Here is a 14,456-nt window from a genome sequence, read left to right as displayed (position 1 = left end):
ATTATGGCTCTTGTTAAATAGACCTCAACATCTAAAACATAGTAACATTAGAAAGCTAACACAATCAAATATCTATATAATCAATTAATTTTAATACATGATGGTACTCATGGATATACACACTAGTTATCTATTTATATATTAAATATATACACTCAGTAGCCACTTTAGTAGGCATTACATACACCTGTACACCTGTGAATTAATGCAAATATCAAATCAGCCAATCATTTGAAAGAAACTCAGTGCTTAAAAGCATGTAGACAAAAGTCAAGAGGTTAAATTGTTGTTCACACCAGAATAGGGAGGAATTGTGATCTTAGTGACCGTGGAATAATTGTTGGGTCAACTCCTGTCAGCTAAGAGCAGGAAACTACGGCAACTGTGGGCACAGGCTCACCAAATGGGCAGTTTAAGATTTGAAAAACATTGGCTGCTCTGACAAATCTTTATTTCTGCTGCAACACGCAGATAGTAGGGTCAAAACTTGGCGTAAACATGAATCCATCCTGCCTTCTGTCAACAGGGCAGGGTTGCTGTACTGGTGTCATGGTGTGTTTTCTTGGCACACATTAAGCCCTTTGAGCACAGTTTAAATGTCACAGCCTACCTGAGTATTGTTGCTGACGATTTGAATCTTTTTATGGCCACAGTCTATCCATCTTCTAATGGCTTGATAATGTACCATGTCAAACAGCACATGTTCCCTCAAGCTGGTTTTATGTTAATAGTTTAGTGTACTCTATTGGCCTACACAATAACTTGATTTTAATCTAATAGAGCACCTTTGGGATGGGGTGGAATGGGAGATTTGCAGCATGAATGTGCAGCCAATAAATCTATCATGCTGTCAATCATTCAATTAGGCTTCTGCTATCGGATACCTGTTCTTTAAAAGGCTTCCTTTTCCTGTTTCTAGTACTGGTTGTAGTTTATGTTTGCTAGTGTCTCTATAGTTCTCTGTTTGCATATTTCGGATTTTGACCTCTGCTTGGATTTTTAGTTTTGCTCGTACTCTGCCTGTAGCGAACTTTGGACTGTATTTTTTGTACTTTGCTAGCAATCAGCCTGCCCTGACTTTGAATTTGCATTGACTACTGTTGTACACCATTCTTTCAGGACTTTTGATAGACACTGGTGTTTGCTTTACCTATGTCTCCCCGTGTCACGTCCTAACACCATGATACTTCTCAATCTAAGCCTGTACGACCTAGAGCTTAAGACCTGGGGCACACAAGTTTTGGTGAGCAAATTATGCTCTATAAGAATGGTGGCTGCTATAGGTGAAGAGCTCTGCAAGCTGCTTCTGCAGGTCTTAGAGTTGACATACCAGTATTGTAACCTAGATATATAAATAAAACAGATTCTTGCTCTGTTTCCTGAAACATTTTGTGGGGTGCTCATTGAATTTATCAATTGAGTAGGAACAGTAAATAATAACATAATAAATGGCATTCTTGATATTAGGCAAGAAAAGGTATGGAAAAAATGTGTCTTTTCACCTGACGTTTTGGTGTGCAATCGGATCACTTTCAAGGTATATATCAGCTTTATACCAGCTTTTATAAGTTGTCCCAGGTGTACAGATATGTAAAAATCCTTGTAAATAAATCGCTTCATGATCTCAGTGCAATGCATATAGCCACTGGAGAAGTAACCGGCAATAAATCCAGGGTGGTTTAAACATTCACATATTATTACTTGAAACATTTCTCTGTCCCTCTGGCAATTTCTTTAGAAGTTTTATTTGAATTTGTGAACCGTGATATTTTTTCTTTTCTCTCTGCTTTTCAGCCCTTCCACAGTATTTTTTTTCCGTATCTGAGGATGGTTACCAAAGTTTATTGAGGAAGAATTCATACGCCTAATAATCATTTTATTAGTTACCTTTTCAAGGTATATACAAGTTGACCTTTATTATAACAGCAGAGTTATTTTCTGCCTCACCGTGGTTGATTTATTAAAGCACCATAAGATTTTTTGGTCTAGCTCAATAAAACAAGGGGTTTATTTTACATTAACCAGCTTGAACCTCATTTCTCACAATTTATGAACTAAAGAACGGATACTGTTATAGCCCATTTGGATGTTCCCCAGATCACCAAGATGATTGGAAGAGGACAATGTCCCATTGCTTGTGTTATTTTGTTTCTATGTTTTGCATAATTGCTGTGATATTTAAATATATACTTTATTGTTACTCAGATATGGCCAGACGGGTTACCAATAATTATGAAAGAGCTTCAAATATCAACTTTAAATTTCAGTGTACAAATAAGCTATCAAGTATTTGTGTGCTACATGAAAAAACAGCCAGTATTTAACTTATGTGCAAAACAGAATACTAATTTGCACCACTTGTATTGTAACTTGGTTTTGTCCAGGAGACTAAAATAAGAAGTTCCTTAAGTGAAGATCCTTAATGAATCAGGCCCCAGATGTGTAAAATTGGCTATGAGATGTATGGTATGCTTATCCTCTATTTGATTGTTTAAGAATGTTATTACTTATTATCTTTGTAGTATGTGTGATTAGTGGGGGTTAATTCAAGAAAGTGATCACATTGCTCTGTGATCCTATTTAACTAGCAGTCATAGGCTGTTAGAAAGTGAGGGTTTCTCCTAAGTGAGGATTTGTTACAAGTGTACTAACAAATCTAGATAGCATAATAAGAGATACACAAGAAGAGAACAAGAGGAACGTTCTACCTGGAAACACTGCTACATGAGGACAGCATTCAACAATCATCTGTGAGCTGTGAAATCCTCCACCACCATTGTGAACTGCCTGGACACCAGGGCCGGATTTACCGCTAGGCAAAGTAGACAACTACCTAGAGCCAAGCAGTCCCCAGAGGGCCCTGCCAGGGCCGGTGGTGAGTGGGGTAGGCAAGGCGGAGGGGCGTTCCCCTCGGCCTGCCATCCCCTTCTGTCCGCCAGCATAATAAAACAAATTGCAGCCGAAAAACAATTCAAAAAAACCTTGCGGCGGCTCCTGTTAGTCTCTCCTCCTCTCTGCACTGTCCCACTGAATGTTGGGAGTGACGTCAACATGTCCAACGTCATTTTCAGTGAGGACTCACCGAGGAGCAGCGCCCCGGAGAAGAAAGAAGACAGGAACACAAGAAAAGCAGACAAGAGAAATACAGAATAGAAAAAGGCAATAGAAAGGTAAATAAAATAACGGAGGCACATAGGTTGAGGTAAACAGACAAAAGGTACACAGAAGTGAGACATGGAGAACTAATGAAGAATATATTGAGATAATGTGAGGGGGCCAATATTAATTGTGTGTGTTTGAGGGAGCCAGTATATACTGTGTGTGTGAGAGAGGGGACCAGTACATTGTGTGTGTGTGAGAGAGGGGGCCAGTACATTGTGTGTGTGTGAGAGAGGGGGCCAGTACATTGTGTGTGTGTGTGTGTATGTATGTATGAGGGGGCCAAAATATTAATATGTGTGTGTATGAGGTTGCCAGTATATTAATACAATGTGTGTGTGTGTGTGTGTGTGGGGGGGCAGTTTATTAATATAGTATGTGAGAGAAGGGGGTTCTTAATATAATGTGGGAGGTAGGCTATTAATTTAATGGTGGAGTGCAGGTTGGGGGCTAATTATGGGTGCTATTTTATTTGTGGATGGTGGGGCAATTTAATAGTGGGGCCTATGACGTTTACCATGGGGTGATTGGATCTTTAATTTAATGCTGGGGTGGTTTGAGAGCTATTAATTGAATGTGGGGCTGTTTGGGGAAAATGTGGTCTATTTATTAAATGTGATTAGGAATTATGTAATGGGATGGTTGTGGGAAATTGTTATATTTATTAAGCGTAAAGTAGAGTAGATCTATTTATCAAATGTGAATACTATTTTAATTTTGGGCTGGAGGGAAGCTTTATTATAAAATGTGGGTGTTATATTGATTTAACACAGAGGCTGGTTGGAGTTTTCTGATTTTCATGTACCCATATTTTTCCAAATAGGGCATCCAACATTCCAGAATCCAGACAACCGGGAACTGATCTAAAGACACCAGCAGCCACAAGTGGTGAAAGTGACAAGAACAGGTAGGAGAGAGCAGGACAGTCTGCCAACTGTCCTGAATCTGTTGGAGCGGTCCCGAATTTGGGTGACTGTCTCGCTTAGTCAGGATTTGATCTGATTGCAAGGACAGTTGGGAGGTATGTCCTGCTTCACCGTGTACTGCTCGTGAAAGCAGAACTGCATGCACCTAACTTTAGTGCAAACAGTTTTTCCTGTGTATTTGTCTAAAATGATAAACATGTTACATCATAGGGGTCCCCCCTGTCTAAAGTACCCCGGGGCCCCAGAGCCTTAATCCAGCTCTGGACCAGGGTGTCAGACTCCTCCTACCAGTAGCACTGCTCATATAATTTGTGTTAGGTTAACCCTAAAACAAATAATAACCCTATTAGTATTTAGTCCAATGCAAAAAGATGCCCTTTTGCTGGCAAGAACATCAGGCTTTTAAAGCAAAATGGCTTTTTGCATTTTGATAAATCAGCCCCTGTATTCAGTACTGTAATAGAACATTATATAATCTATTGCTATAATATGATTTATACCCCATTATAATCAGCGAGGTATGTAAAAAACCAAAAGTGCTGTAGGGAGAAGGAATATATAAAATAAAATGCAATATAAAGTGAGGTTTGGTTTTTGTTTAATTTTTTGTTTTCATTATTTAAGATAAAACTAAATAACACTAAAATAGCCCCTTTTTATATTGACAAATATATATTGTACCGAAGACCACCCTTTAAGAATGGGCCGCTACTTAAGGGCCAGTGCTATGTGCTTGTCCATCCGGCTAAAGTCTGCCAGCCAGCCCCTGAATAGGGGTATATGTAATGCTAAAAAACTATAGTGCTATGGATTTTTTCAGGGAGGGGGGCCCCAAACCAGTATCTTGCCTAGGGCCCCATGAGGTTCAAATCCAGCTCTGCTGGACACACCCTGCTGATGTTCATTCTCAACCTTGTTTTTTGCTGCTGCAGTTTTATTATGACTTGTTGGTTTCACTAATTCTGTTGCTGTATTCCCACCTTCAAACCCCACCAGCTTGTCCACTTACTCTGAATCTTTAACAGGCTCCCCCTTGCCCTGTGGTCTTACACAGCCACCTCAGTGCACCTTGCATTATGCCATATGCTATATAATCCCTCTCCACTCCTGCCTAATGTCACTGTCTAATCTAACTATTGGTGGCGTTGGTGTTTTCTCCCACTGCTGCTCTTTCCAGGTTCTTCCCCCTGAACCTTCCCTCTCTTTCTCCTTCTTTGAGGTACACTCTATCAGCCCATTTCACCCAGCCTACCTCCGTGTTGCTGTTATTTACCGTCCTCCTGGTCCTGTCTCTCAATTCCTTGATCACTTTGCCACCTGTGTGTGATATCATAGCTCTGTGTGTGATATTTCATAATATTGCCATCCATAGTGGGGTTCCATGGGTAGCAGAGGCCAAGATTGCTGACTAGAAGGAAGGGAACGTCAATGCTGGTCCTTCAGAGACACAGGACAATGCCACATTTAAGGAATATGTTAATGTAAGCTAATAGGAGAAATGTTTATTTTCACTGTTTCCGTTGTGTTTGTCACAGAGGCTAGTAAAGTTTTCTCCCTTTTCAGCAATCAGATCTACACTCTCTCACTATACCGCTTTGGCAGGTTCTGGTACTTATTCTGCCTCTAGTGTATGACATGGCTTCTGGTTTCCAGCTTGTATTTGGATCTGCAGCATTTTGCAAAATAATTCCTTTTATTACAAGAGTTATAGCGTACATTTTTGCTGCTTAGGTGGGTAGTGCCTGCCACAATAATGATATTTAATGTATTGGGGGTGTTGTGCACAGCCCACTACCTAATATTGCCTCTTTCCTTAATTCTCTTCTACTCCTCTCACACTGTTACTTAAGCATGCAAATGTGAATAGTAGTTTTTCTCCTAACAACTATGGGTCTGTTTCATTAAGGAACGTAAATGCCAATATGTGCCATTAAATTGCTCTGTGCATGTCCAGAAACAAACTATACACCAGAGAATGAAAGTTTATGCAATTCATCTTCAAAGAAAAAGGACATGTATGACAGCCTACAACTTTATGTGCGGAACGGGGATGGGGCGTATGCACATAGTCAATTTAAAGTAAAGGCTTGCCAAGCTTGAGCGCACACAGCAGCTCGTGATTCGAGTTTTGAGCATCTCTCAGGTACGTGTTTTTCAGTTGTATCACTAGCACCTCCAGGTCAGGTGTAAGCGCCAATTGATAGTGATGATGGTCATGTGTGCATGTTAGAACATGTGTTTGCAATCAAGAGCAACTGTAAACATGCCTTTATTTACAATAGACATTATTAATATGTTGCTAAATTAATTTAATTTTGAAAAAAAGATGGATTTTTCTTTAATGATTTTCCAATTATATGTTATTAACAGGTACAGATAACTGAATACTTACTTTTTCAGTTCTTTCCGATGGGACTTAATTTTCCACATATGTATTGTACTTATCCTGCAGTCTGTCTTAATATGGCAAGTGCCATTTAAGCAGAGTGAAACTAGACCTGTATTCAACTAGAAATGTTTCTATAGACCTGCTTGTAGTTGAATACGGATGTGTATATGACTGAATTACATGCATTTTTAAAAAAATGCACAAAAGGTTTGTTTTGCATGCCTTATTATGAATACCACAGACAATTCTGTATCTGATTAGTTACAGTCTGACTTTGGCATAAACTTGTCTAATGGTAGACCTATATATCTCAGTTTAATTGTGTAAAGATGGCTGCCAAAGATGGTTGTTCACTCACAGAGCTCTCTTTGACAATCCTCACAATGGGAGCCCTTATGGGCACTTAGCTACAGTCCTGGGCTCATGTGGCCCTCCCTCCCAGCCCAAATATTGTCACTCTATGGCTTTTATGCATCTATACTGTACCCTACCCAATCCACCCATCCTGTTTCTGCAAACTAGCTTCCATGACCCTAGGATTTTCATCAGGCTCTATCCTCTAGGGGAGAGGAGCACTGAAGATGGAATTTACAGCCCCATGCAATTACTCTACTGCTGCTATTGTTTCATGTGAGGGATGTTTGGCTGTGTAGGGGTGCGCTGGAGACCAAGAGGAGAGATTCTGTTCAGCCACACCGACTTCTTTGACTGTATTTGATGCCTTATTCCCTGAACTACTTCGCCTGCCAAATGGACCTTACAGTGCTTCTGCCTATTCAGAACACCTCTGATGGCCACTCAAGATTGCCTATTGGGTCTTCTTGCCATCAGCCTTTCACTCAACCATGCTTGGTTGGCACCTCTACACTTGGACTTCATTATGTTATATGTAAATTGCATATAACATAATAAATGAGCATGTTTTGTTTGGACTAAAGATACTATACACATAAAAGGAGAATTGACCCTAGTCTCTATCTTTCTGTGTGTGTATCTTAGAGAATTTAGACTGTAAGCTCCAATGGGGCAGGGACTGATATGAATGATTTCTCTGTACAGTGTTGCACAATCAGTGGAGCTATATAAATAAATGGTGATGATGATGATGATGATGATGATGAGGTCACCGCATCATTCTGCAGAAACTCTTCAACCATCATTCTACATCCATAGTAAGTGTGAACGGTGTGGCTGATTCATCGTGGTACTGTCGCTTCATTGTGTCATTTGGTAAAGGATTTTTGGAACTTTGGGGTAAAAAGGGAGCTGCAGAGTAAAGGAACTATGATTAGAGAGCCTTGGTGATTAGAATAGTTCAAACTACATTCAATAAAATAAACAAAACATTAAGCTAAATTAAGTATTTAAAACATTTACCAATAGTTAAATGCACTCTGTATCACCCCTCTCTGCAAAATCTAGAAATAAGAATATTTCATAAAGTTGTGCAATTATAATTATTGGAACTAAAATAACTAAATACTGAATATTTAATTGTTAAACTTTTAATTTTGGAATTTGATGTCATTGTCTTCTTGTAAGTAATGTTTTTAATTACTACAGCTCTGTTCAAAATAGAATGGACAAAGTGTTAAAATTTTTCTAGTGTAGAACATCCTTAACATATTAGTGAGCGTAAAATACTTTTGATTGGATATCTTAGCGAACAAAAGGGCATGTATAATTAAATGTGCTAGTGGAGTTATATCCAATGTAATAAAACAAATTAATGTAACTAGCATGAGAACAAAAACTCTTTCACAGAAGTTCCAGTAGTACAAGAAACAAGAACTCTGATGCAATTTGGAGATAATCATTACAGATATGTTTTAACCTAAAAAATGACGACTTACTCTGTACAACAGGATTGTAAAATGTGATGTATATAAAACAATTTTAATAAATATTAGCCCTGTACATTATTAGATAGCAAAAACATCTTTTATGACAGTGAATTATTCGTTTTTTAACTGAACAGGAAAGTAATAGTTTCATACTGATTTCAGGAAAACCACAGGTCTTGAATCCACTAATCTATACAGAGCTTTTGTGTTACCTGCATGTTAAGAGACTGCAAGTCAGTCAATCAGATGTATGTCACACACTATGGAGCTCATTTAGAGTTAGACTTAATGCACAATAAAACAGAGTAGATTTTAGAGTTAAGCAGCACTTGTGACAACCTACAGCTTGAGATCATCCTGCCATAATGTTCTCCTGCCCCATCTGACCAGACTGTGCCAAAACCGTCCATTCTTTAACAATGTCTGAAAACCGACCTCTTTAATCGAGCCTCCCCTACTGTCACCTATACAGCTCACACTGGTATATCATCACAACTGTCCCAATCTTCACTCTTAGCCACACTTGCTCCTCTTGTCTCAGCTTTGTCATTTTCCCATTAAAATGTAAGCTCTCTCAAGAGCAAGGCCTTCTCTACCCATTGTTTTCTCATCTTCATTTATTTTATCTACCTTTTATGTTTCTGTTTTATGTACTCCATCTCCAGCTTGGTTAGCAGGAGGCTAAATTCCCTATGGGAATCAGGCCAGCAAAAAACATGCACCCAGGGAAAACTAAACCCATGCTGAATATCACTGAGGCTCTTCCCAAACCCCTTAGGCAGTAGCGTCAATGTAATGTGAAAACATAAAATAATAATATCTTGCGTGGAACTACATGTGTAAGCAAGCCATGGCAGCGATTAACTGCATGGGCATGCTGGTGTATGTAGAACTACAAGTTCCAGGGTGCCAGTGGCTGTCAGAGCATGCTGGCACTTGTGAAACTACTAGTGTCAACATACCCTGGCAGTCATAGCCTCTTGGAACATAAAGTTCTGCACACTTAAGTAATAGTATGTAAAGACACACATGACAAAACATTTATTGTATCAATCAATCAGTCTTTGATTGATCTTTATAGTATTCATAAATCCATGGGGATTGTCTTGTCTTTCATCCTGAAGCAATAATCAATAATAATAATAATCAATAATCCAATAGGTTCAAAACATAAAAAAAATTGTTAAACGACACACAACCTGTTCCTAGTGTAGTCAAGACCCAATGAATGAAAATGAACCTGTCATTAGTCCAGTAGTGTGTTTTTTTCTGATTGGTTGGAGCATGATAAAATCGCTCCAATTAGCTACATATAGCATATAGATCCCTTGTATTCAATGAATTAACTACAAAGTATCTGTCACGGGCACTAGGAGTCTTTACCCAGGGATCACCAGGTGGTAGGCTTACCAGAGCAATATAGATGGTAATAGGGTACTCTGGTAGCTGGGTGATCACGGACCAGAAAGCAGCAGATGATGAGAGTCAGTGGTCTGCGGATAGCAAGTGGTACCGCTGTCTGAGTGAAGGAGTGGAATCCAAGTGGAGGTATCCGGGGAGTCAGTGGTCTGCGGTAGCAAGTTGTACCACTGCTATGTGAGAGGATACTGGAACAGGTGATACTGGAAACAGGGATCAGTGGTCTGCTACCAGCAAGTTGTACCACTGAATATATATGTGAGGAGGTGCACGGGGAGAGACTGTAACACAGGATATACACAGGCACCTTATATACGATCCACAGTAACATGCACAATATATATAAATGACTGAACAGGTCTGCAAATATAGAAAGTCTCTTGAAGTAGTCCAGCACAAGTTAACACAGTCAATGGTGGCAATAGACTCAGCGGATAGCAGACTCCAGAGGAGAACCAACACAGTCCAGCAAGATATGCAATACACCAGCACAGTCAATGAGAAGTATGCATACCGTGGTTCAGAAGCAGGCAGTCAGATAGGAGTGCAGCGATACCTGAGCGGCAGGAGGCCGGATGGATGAGAAGTCCCAGGATAGATGAGGCAGCGGTCTAGTAGGTGCAGCGCACAGATAAGAGACCAACAGGGACACGAATCCACAGGAATCAGTAACACGTGGAACTGGACTCAAGGAGGACCCAGGAGAGTGGAGATGATCCAGCAGAGGAGTAGTTGATGAGATATAGATCCAATGCTGACAGGAGGGTAGACCTGCGGGACACGTGAAGGCGTGGAGAGCGGATCAGCAGTAGATGGGTGATAGCGCGGTCAGCAGCAGCAGGACTCTGCGGTACACGGAGGTAACCAGTAGCAACCAATAGTTGTCAGTAGCGATGGAACACGGGAGAGCAGAGTAGACCAGGAGCTGTTGATCACGGAGAGTAGCAAATGGCAATGAGAGCAGCAGTCTCGAGGAAACACAGGAGAGCTGAGAAGAGACTGCAGTGCACAGGGGCAGCGGATAGGAATCAGCTAACTTGTCACGATGATGAACACAGGCGAGTTGTAGGCTGGAGGCTGTAGTGCACGGAAGCAGCGGATAGACATCAGCTAACAGTCACGATGATGAACACAGGCGAGTTGTAGGCTGGAGGCTGTAGTGCACGGAAGCAGCGGATAGACAACAGCTAACAGTCACGATAATGAACACAGGCGAGTTGTAGGCTGGAGGCTGTAGTGCACGGAGGCAGCGGATAGGAATCAGCTCACGGACTTGATGAGGAACAGGTGAGTGGATGTAAAGTAACGGTTGGAGTGCACAGAGGCAGCGGGTAGGAACCAGCAAACAGTCACAGTGAAATATAATAGCGTGATGTGGATTAGAGGACTGTAGTGCACGGAGGCAGCGGATAGGAATCAGCAAACAGTCACAATGATAAGTAATAGCGTTGAAGTGGTTTGGAAGACTGTAGTGCACGGAGGCAGCGGATAGGAATCAGCTAACAGTCACGATGATACAGATGATGGTAGAAGTGGTATGGAAACCACAGAGGTAAAAGTGGTTTGGAAACCACAGGAATCAGCAGCGCTGAAAACACGAGGAATACAGGAACACCTTCAGAGACTCATAGGAAATGAGACTCCAAGATCAGGCAACGTGGTGTTGACCACAGGTGCTTAATATAGGGAGTGTTGCCTGATCTGCCACTTGAGTTAAAGGGACATACACTGAAGTATAGGAAAGGGCTGCGCATGCGCAGACCCTCAAGATGGAGGACGGCCACGGTTCCTAAATGTCCGGGAAGAGGCACTCACAGTACGGTGAGTGACAGTACCCCCCCTTTTAAAGGTGGGCACAGAACGCCTGGAACCGGGCTTGTCCGGATTTTTGGAGTAGAACTTCTTCAAAAGGGCAGGAGCATTAAGATCTTCAGCTTTGATCCAAGAGCGCTCCTCAGGACCAAAGCCCTTCCAATGAACGAGGAAACGGAGGACTCCTCGCGAAATTTTTGCGTCTAGTACCTCAGTAATCTCAAAATCCTCCTCCTGATGAACTTGAACTGGCTGCGGAGCTGAGGGAGGATTTGAGAAACGGTTGATAATAAGAGGTTTGAGTAAAGACACATGGAAGGCATTAGAAATCCGAAGATTCTTAGGAAGAAGAAGTTTCACACATACTGGATTGATTACTTGAATGATCCTATATTGACCAATAAAATGAGGGGCGAATTTCATAGATGGAATCTTCAAACGAATGTTTTTAGTAGATAACCAGACACGATCTCCAATTTTTAGTGGTGGAATAGCCCGCCTCTTCTTATCTGCGAAAGATTTATATTTGATAGATGTCTTCTTTAAACAGGTTTTGACCTGAGACCAGATATTTTTAAAGGTCTGACAAGCAATCTCCACCGCAGGAACTTGGGTGGGCGGGAGGGCAGGAAATTCCGGAAAAGACGGATGGTGACCGTAGACCACAAAAAATGGAGTTTTGGATGATGACTCATGGTACATGTTGTTATGGGCGAATTCAGCCCAAGGGAGCAACTCTACCCAGTTGTCTTGATTGGCTGAAGAGAACATCCTTATAAAAGTCTCAAGATCTTGATTGACACGTTCAGTTTGTCCGTTAGATTGCGGATGGTAAGAAGATGAGAGTGCTAATCGTTTGCCCAAGGTTTTACAAAGGGCTCGCCAGAATCTGGAAACGAATTGTACTCCTCTATCCGACACAATCTCAGAAGGACATCCATGGATACGGAAGATCTCTTTAATGAAATGTTCAGCCAGAGCAGACGAGGAAGGCAAACCAGATAGAGGAATGAAATGAGCCATCTTCGAAAATCTGTCCACCACCACCCAAATAGTGTTATGATTCTTACTAGGTGGTAAGTCAGTAACGAAATCCATACTAATATGGGTCCACGGTTTGGACGGAATGGGTAGTGGTCGCAGCAACCCTGCTGGAGTTCTGCGGGAGGATTTGAACTGGGAACATAGCTCACAGGAAGCAATGAACTCTTTGACGTCTCTCCTCATTGAGGGCCACCAGTAACTTCGAGAGAGAATCTCAAAGGTCTTGTGTTCACCGGCGTGTCCAGAAAAACGAGAGGCATGGAACCACGAAAGGATTTTCCTCCTTAGAGTAGGAGGCACGAGGGTCTTCCCAAATGGTAGCGTTTTGGTGGATGAAGCAGCCAGTGAGATACATTTGGGGTCTAGAATGGTATGGTTGGAAACCTCTTCTATATCAGAGGACGTCACAAAAGCTCTAGATAAAGCGTCAGCTTTTTTGTTCTTGGCAGCTGGTTTGAAGGTTATTATTAATTCAAAACGGGAAAAGAAAAGAGACCATCTTGCTTGACGAGGGTTCAAGCATTGGGCAGACTGGAGATATGACAAGTTCTTATGATCTGTGAAGATCGTCACCGGATGGCGAGCTCCTTCCAATAAGTATCTCCATTCCTCTAATGCAGCTTTGATAGCCAGTAACTCCTTGTCCCCGATAGTATAATTCTTCTCTGCGGGCAGGAGACCCCGAGAATAGAAGGCACAAGGATGAAATTTTTGCTGTTCCGAGCGTTGGGAGAGAATAGCTCCTAAGCCCACATTAGAGGCATCTACTTCCAGGAAGAAGGGGAGTGTCACATCAGGCTGTCGAAGGATTGGAGCCGAAGAGAAGGACTCTTTTAGTGTTTGAAAGGCTTGAAGAGCCTCAGGTGACCATTGCTTAGGATTAGCCCCCTTCCTAGTCAGGGCCACAATAGGAGATGCAATGGAAGAAAAGTCTTGAATGAAGCGTCTATAGTAATTGGCAAAACCTAAAAAACGCTGGATAGCACGAAGAGTAGTTGGCTGGGGCCAATGTAGTACAGCATTCACCTTGTCGGGATCCATCTTCAGGCCAACTCCGGAAACTATATACCCCAAGAATGGAATCTGGGGTAATTCGAATGAACATTTTTCTAATTTACAGAACAATGAATTTTTCCGTAGCCTGGAAAGGACTTCTGCCACATGTTGGTGGTGAGAAGGCAGGTCCTGTGAAAAGATCAATATGTCGTCCAGGTAGACGACGACACATACATATAATAAGTCCCGGAAGATCTCATTGATGAAACCTTGAAAAACAGCGGGGGCATTACACAGCCCGAAAGGCATTACCAGATATTCGTAATGCCCGTCTCTGGTGTTAAACGCTGTCTTCCATTCGTCACCGGAACGGATTCTGATTAAATTGTAGGCACCACGAAGATCCAACTTAGTAAAGATACGGGCTCCCTTGATGCGATCGAATAGCTCAGTGATCAGCGGAATGGGATACCGATTCTTGATAGTAATGGCATTGAGTCCACGAAAATCTATGCAAGGGCGTAAAGATCCATCCTTCTTTTTAACGAAGAAGAACCCAGCTCCAGCGGGAGAGGTGGAAGGTCGAATAAACCCACGCTGGAGGTTCTCCTGTATATACTCAGATGTAGCTTGAGTTTCAGGTAACGAGAGTGGATAGACCCGGCCCCTGGGGGGAGTCTTGCCAGGTAGAAGGTCGATCGGACAATCCCATGAACGATGAGGAGGAAGACGTTCAGACTGAGCTTTATCAAACACATCGGTAAATGAAGCATATTGAGGAGGGAGTCCCGGTGAGGTAGATGAGATGGAAGATTGCTGTACTTTGAGAGGAATGACTTGGGAAAGGCAACGATGGTGACATTCAGA

Source organism: Mixophyes fleayi, chromosome 1, assembly GCF_038048845.1.
Source record: "Mixophyes fleayi isolate aMixFle1 chromosome 1, aMixFle1.hap1, whole genome shotgun sequence".
NCBI classification, from domain to species: Eukaryota; Metazoa; Chordata; class Amphibia; order Anura; family Limnodynastidae; genus Mixophyes; species Mixophyes fleayi.
This window is presented reverse-complemented; position numbering follows the sequence as displayed.